The 7181-nt window shown below is 38.4% G+C and overlaps 1 protein-coding gene across 2 annotated transcripts in view; it reads left to right on the top strand.

Annotated features, from left to right (window-relative positions):
- Window positions 1–1305: 1305 nt before the first annotated feature.
- Window positions 1306–7181, top strand: part of SYT1 (synaptotagmin 1) — a 521150-nt gene continuing 515274 nt past the window's right edge. For both annotated transcript variants that reach the window (XM_076007147.1, XM_076007145.1), the window contains exon 1: window positions 1306–1719. The gene's annotated coding sequence lies outside the window, so the exon portion shown is untranslated. The remainder of the gene's footprint in view (window positions 1720–7181) is intronic.

The following is a 7181-nucleotide window of genomic DNA, read 5'->3' as shown; positions in this document are numbered from 1 at the left end:
ATTGGGCAAGTTTACATAAAATCCTAGGATTTCTAAGCAAAACAAAGAGAGGTTCAAAGGCCATTAAACAAGATCAAGTGAGTGAGAAAGGGAAATACTTCTTTGCATTTGAAAGCCTTTCACCTGTGCAGCAGATAATGGACTTGTGCCTCTCTGGAGCTGGGCTCCGCTCCCGCCTCCCTCTTACTTCGCGGTCCCCTCCCCCACCCGCTGAGCCTTCCTATTTGGTATCTCTCGGTATTACCAAGCTATAAATTGCCCTAGAGAGAGCTTAGAGACAATCAGGTCACCGCCGCTCTCACAAGGGAAAAGCTTCTTACTTCGGAGCAGAACGGTTCAGGGGGAGGAGAGGAAGCAGAGAGAGAGCCTATGCTTTAGTCATCACTGCGCGGGCAAGGGATGGGGAGAGATGGGGGAGGGGACTGGCAAATTAAAAAAAAAAAAAAAAAAAAAAGCATCCTTAACAATGTCGCACTTGACCCAAGTCTACAAACTTATTGGTCGCTGCAGTGGAAACTCCCAGCACACTCTCCACTGCCTGTCGGCGCGGCTGCTGGGTGGAGTCCGCTCCGCGGCCCCACCTATGGGACGGAGCTTCTCCTGCATCCCGGTGCACCGCACCCTTCCGGAGAAGTCTCCAGGCATCCAGCGGGGCTCAGCTTAGCCTACCCCGGCTTCCAACCCTGAGCCCCCGCAGCATAATATTGTTAGCCTCGGGCAATCCCGAGGGCCCCCTCCCTGTGGCTCAGTTTGAGGACACTTGCGCGGAATCCCTTCATATCCCCACCCTGCCCGGCTTTCACAACTCCGCCGGGTCAAATGGCCAAAGACAAACTTCTGCCTCTCCCTTCCCCGCTCCCACCTTTTCGGAAACCCACAGCTGGTGCACCCACACACCCCGAAACTCCTAGGGCGCTGTTGCAGTCTGGGCATGCTCAGTATCAGGGCAGGTTTTGATTGAAAGTTAAAAAAAAAAAAAAAAAGCTTTGTATTATGCTGTATCCCTTTCCCATGCATATGGCTTGCTGAACAGGTTGTGGGGCATCCCTGAGCCTACCCAGAGGGTTTATCAGATGCCCTTGGTTGTACCTCCTCGGGATCTGCTCCCCTCTTAATTCACCCCTCCCCCCACCCCCCCCACCCCCCTTTCTCAGGTCCCTGTCCGCTGTGGGGATGGAAAGACACTAACAGAACTGGGATGGGCGATGTTGGCTGAGCGGATCCACCTATTATTAGTGCGCTGGGATTGGCTGCTCGGCGCAGCGTACCCGTGGCGGAACCAATCAGGCAGCTGGGGCTGGGAGATGATGGGCGGCCGCCTCCTCACTGGAGGGATTCCTGGAGAAGCTGCAGTGTGGGGATGCTCTAGACCGAGTACTGCCCCCAGTGTCTTTCCACCTCCTCCTTCTGCAGCGGCGGCGGCAGCAGCAGTTAGCACTGCAACTTGAGGCTGCACCCCGGGCAAGCCCCCTAGGTGGTGCTCAGCCGAGAGGGGGGCTCAGCGCCCCAAAGGGGTGTGTGTAGGGTGGGGGCGGCCAGCTGGGACCAGCTGGTGGCCCTGGAAAACCTCCCACACACCCACACCCACACACCCCTTTTGTGTTGCAGGCTGCCCCTCCAAGAGCGGAGGCAGCAAGAGTAGCGTGTGCCTCTCACCGGTCCGCGCGGGGAGAGCAGTGGGGACGGAGACCCGGCACCACCTCCTGGTCCTCTCTCCAGGTAAGGCAGCGGGACTGGCGGCGGGGCCACCTCAGCGGTGCCTATGTGCTCGAATCCATCCAAGAGATTTTCTTTTCGGTACACTTGGGTTTTGGTGTTGGGAGTCTGAGACCTAAGGAGGGATCCCCGGGTGGCCTATTGTGAGAAATATGAGACCACATGTGCATCTCCCGGAAAAGCACTTTGCACAGCGCCTGTGATTTAGAGCCGGAGTTGATGTTGGGCATCCCCCATCTTCTTGCTTCCTCTTTCCTTCTCTCGTTCTCTCCTCAGTCCCCCAACCCCCATCAGTTCTCTCTCTCTCTCTCTCTTTTTCTCTCCCTCCATCCTCGTCCCTCCTCTCATCTTAAGCACGCACAGGTTTTCTTTCTCCTCCTGGAGAGGATTGCCTGTCTTAGAGGAAAGAGGGGGAGTGAAGAAAGGACAAAGATTTCTTTCTGTCAGGGTGTGGGGGGAGAAGACAAGATAGAATAAAACCTCTGAGAAAATTGGAGTACAGAAAGCAATTAATCTGGATAAAAAATTAAACTGAATAAGGGGAGTAGACAAGCCATCCGGCTCCCGCTGTCAGAGAGAGGAAGCATCAACTTTGACTTGATTTCCTCCTTGCAAGAGGCTATGTCTCTCACTTGATTTGTTCAAATGGAACAAAAATAAACGACAACCCAACCCACTTTCAACTGCTTAATTGCTGTAGCTTTTAAGTGCCAACCATCTGACTTCTCCTGTTTCCATCTGTCCTGTAGTGCTGACAGTTTGGTATTGCACATCAGTGTTAATTTCTGAACTTTGAGCGGTTTCTTGAGTAAAGGAAAAAAAAACAATTAAAAATAGATTATTACTTTCCTAAGGTTCCTTGGTATGGTCTCTGTGTTGAGGGACAAAAATAAATGTAAAGTTTCAAAACATTTGTAAGTGACAACAGTATTATCAGGAAGCTTGGACTTCTACTTTGAGAGAGCTAATCTTCTAGTTAGCTTTGTGTGCATGTCGATATTTACCTTCTCCAATATTAACCCTTTGGTGAAATAAAACTGTCTAACTTTCATGTTAAAGCTACATTTATGCATGAATTTTCTTTTTATCCTACATTTCTACTATTTGCTTATATTTTACTGTCTGGATATCAAATTTATGTGTTGCCTTGTTTTCTTTTAATATGAATGTATTTAATGGATGTAAACATGATGTTTATACAATTTCAGCACTACCTTTAGAAGGCACATGGAGGCTCAGTTGGCCAAGAACCTTCCTGTACTGGAACAAAGTTTAGAAAGTAATGGTAGAAAGAGAGCTTCAAATTTTAAAAATCTTAAAGGGAAAAACATTTTTGTACTCAAGTCTTCTTAAAAGAAAGAGAAAGATACCAAACAACAATGTGTCCCTGGCTGCCTGCATAACAGGTCAAGTAAATGGTACTTGTTGGACAGAGCCCTGGGATCCTTGACAGCCGCTTCAGTAATCTCTGATTCCACCATTGGTGATACAAGCTTTCTTTTCCTTTTATTCATCAGAGACAGCTAAGTGATAGTACTGTCAGATGGGAAGAGGTGTAGAGAAGTGCCTGGTTAGATGAAATGGGAAAGCTTTCCAAGTGAGTTTTACATAAGCACAGAGAAGCCAGCAGATATTAGTATCCAAATAAATCCTTTCTTTTGCTTTATCAGGGGAAATGCCAAGTCGTATGTTTTTTAAAAAAATTTTTTCTAGATGTCCTCTTAGGATAAGAAAAGCGAATCTTCTATTTTAATTCAGCCTGGCTTTCTACACTAATTTGTGCATCTCAGAAAGTATTTTTCTTTTCACCACATATCTTGAATGTGGAAGTTTATACACCAACTTAGAGAAGAGCTGGTTTCATTTGCCATCTTTGTAATGTGTATTATTTTCCAAATCATTTTCCATTTGAGGAAATTATCTCTCCTACCTAAGCAGAATTACCTAGTCACACACAAAAAAAATCTTCTTTCTAAGGCTTTGACATTTAAATGACTTTTTATAAAATGTAGTGTCTCTGTTGAAAGCTAACTCTAATTTTCAGAGGTGCCACCTTTTGGTTACAAGGACAAAAGGACAAGCACTTAATTACTTCATGTGTATGTACAACTGAATTAACAAGTTTCGACATGAAAAGATGTACAAAAAAGAAACCAAGTGCTTCCATGTGAGCAAAATAAGATTTTGTTGTCTTGTTTTTCCACTGTCTTAGAAAAAATGTGAAAGTTTAGGCTTGGTTTGTGACATTTATTTTCAGGATTCTTTACAAATGTTAATTATCACAATGACATGTAAACAGATGCATAAGAGTAGTTTTCAACGTATTTTTGAAAAATTAAACCTTTAGAACTAAATCTAATATGTAGTGAGTGGATTGAGGAGAGACTTTAAATGGTATATTATAGGTAATTCTCACTCCGTCATTCCATAAAATATTCTAGTGTTAAAATATTATACAATCTTTTTCTTGTTTTGAAAGAATATTTTAATAAGTCCTATTAACATCTCATAGTAAATATGATAAATATATTTTAAGACATTTTGCATCAGAACTGAAGATTGCTACTAAGAGGAGAAATCCTAAGATACTCTTTTCACAGAAATGGCACATGATAGAGAGTTGTTGCTGAGTAGTTTTGAACTTCATTTCATAATTGAAAATATTAGTTATTGTACCTGGCCAAACTATCAGATAGTTTTAATCAAGAAATATGAAAATGCATAACATGGTATTTACATTATAAGATTTGCATATTAGACATTGTGTTAACTGAAAATAAAACTAGAAAATACTAGCTTGTCTTAATTATATGCAAAATGAGCTGGAAGATGAATAAATAAAATACAGAATGTGTTAGAAATCTGAAAGTTAATTTGAACTTCCTGTTAGCTTAATAACACTGCAGATATAATATCAATCATCACTTTTGATGTCAGTATATTAAATCAATTTTGAGTAAATTCCCCAAACAGGTTTTTAGAGTCATCTAATCTTAAAGAACTCAAACTTAACATAGTCAGTTTTATGAGCCTGAAATACAGACCTTATGATTTCCTGTTTATGCAACAGCCAGTAAGGGATATCTTTAATTCCAAATTGAAACATAATATTTATTTTCCTAATTGTAATTATTAAATAATTTTGAGGGAAAAAGCAAAAATAAAACAGTTTGAATATATTATATAATGGATTGAATTCTGATACAATGTTACAGAAAACCCATACTAAAGTTAGACTTTCTGCCATAAAATAGTGAAAGTAGGGGTCTTGCAAGCATTTTGCTAAAAAATAATTTTTTTAAATATCTGATCTACTTGTGATTTTTAAAAATTTTTAAATTATTTACTTGTAAATATATCTGTACTGAAAGTTTATTATATAATAGATACTTTCTAACTACATTTCTTTTCCACTGAAATTGGTCAAAGCGATTTAAACAGAGATACAATATATGGCAATCTAAATAAATAATATTAATTAGGATTGAAGGATATATAGCATATATATGTATGTATATGTAGGTATATATATATATTTAAATTATATAACTTTTTAATTTTCCAAAAGGATTAGAAACTAATGGACAGTTGGATATAATCTGTTGAAACTAGAGGGTATTCATGTAAAAGGTACCATTTAAAGAAAGATGACAGTATCTTGGGAATGCTTTTATTGGTTCTCTGGTTGAAAATCTGGAAAAACCCACAGATAATATTAATCTCGGTAGATCTTTCCTATTATATATATGTTTTATGACTTGGGGAAAGGTGATTTTATGAGTAATGTGATTGAAAATATTTTCAGTACAAGAAGATGTGCCTCTGTATACAGGTAACAAATAAGACAGAATCATTTTAAATGATTTGGACATAATGGCAAATTAAAGCTTCTGTCTTTCCAAGGTTTTTAGCAGATGTCTCTTTCAACATTTACATTAAGGTAAAGTTCTTAATCTTTTACGTAATGCAGGGAGTGATTGCTGTTGCGTTTTCGGGTAAGGGATATGAATTATTAGCTTTTCATTTAATGCCTCAAGAAATGTTGGATATATTTTTTCAAAATATTTTTGTAAACTTCATTCAAAACTCTCCATTAAATGTGTCCATTTTCCTAAGCCAGAATTTCCGAACCCAAAGAAAATAGCATTTTAAGAGAGAGAGGAGCTACTTTTATGTGGACTATAAGATAAACTGTGGTGGTAGCACTGCATTTGAACATTACTCCACTCATTTGTCTTAGCAATAGGAAATAAACTTATATTATATTGCCAATATATGCTACCTCTTACAAGTAAGAAAGCATGTCTTCCTTTTCTGTCTATATGAATAAAACTTTAACTTTTGTTGTTTTATTAAAAAAGAAATCTTTTATTTTAAAGTATACATGAAATATATTGCTATGTTGTAAAAATGGTAAACATTAGAGATGCTATTTCTGTAGCTTTAAATATAATTTTAGAGATCCTTTCACAAAGAACCACCTTTTAAAATGGCATCTAAGTTTTAATAATTTAATAACTATATTTAAAAGAGTTCTGAACAAAATTAAAACCTAAACCAGAATAAAATAACACAGTTATGATAGTGTTGGAAATGAATTTTCATGTCTGAGAGATGCAAAACAGATATTCTAAAGAATTATTTCTGCTATTTCTCTAATTTTTATATTTGTTTGAACCTCAAATTCTAATTGTTTCATCTCATTCTAATTCTCTTTGAGTTTGTTTTGTTCCTACTATCACACTAAGTTCTTGGAAGGGATATTTGTGTACTGATTTCCACAATTTACTAGCAGTGTAAATGAGAAGAGGTCAAAGTTTATCTTTTTTGGTTACAGGCATTGTGGAAATACAAGGAAAACATACTGGTCATGCCTATAAATGTCTCACATATAGTAGGTTTAGCATATTAATTATACACATATGGAGACATTTGTTAAACTCTGGAAAATCTAAAGTGGATAAAGATTGAAAAATGTCTTTTGTACACAATGAGAGCTGGAAATTTTCCACGTTGAATGGGAATGACCTTTAAGCTTGTATAAGAATCTGGTGAAACTATGTGGTTAAGATATAATTCCCTAAATTTCTTAACAGCCTATTGAACAAAATTTCATCACAGGTAGTAGATTAAAACTATACTACCACAACCACAAATACTGTACACAAGATATTTAGCTGAGCGCCTCAGGAATTATTTTCTGATTGAAATAATAAATCAAATCCAACTATGATTCTGAAACTTGGTCTCACCTCATCTCTGCGAACCTGTTTCTCTATTTGTGAAATGTATCTTTGTTAATAATCCTAAAGTGCTTAGAGTCTGGGTAATTATTTTTACTAAAAGGTATTCTGTGAGTAAAAGTAATTGTGTGTTATTTCCTATGATAGCTAAATGTTTTCTTTTTCTTTCAAAATATTTAACCAGTTAAGGATAAAATGCAACACATGCATTCAAACGCAAAT

This window comes from Microcebus murinus, chromosome 10, assembly GCF_040939455.1.
Source record: "Microcebus murinus isolate Inina chromosome 10, M.murinus_Inina_mat1.0, whole genome shotgun sequence".
Classification (NCBI taxonomy): Eukaryota; Metazoa; Chordata; class Mammalia; order Primates; family Cheirogaleidae; genus Microcebus; species Microcebus murinus.
This window is presented reverse-complemented; position numbering and strand designations above follow the sequence as displayed.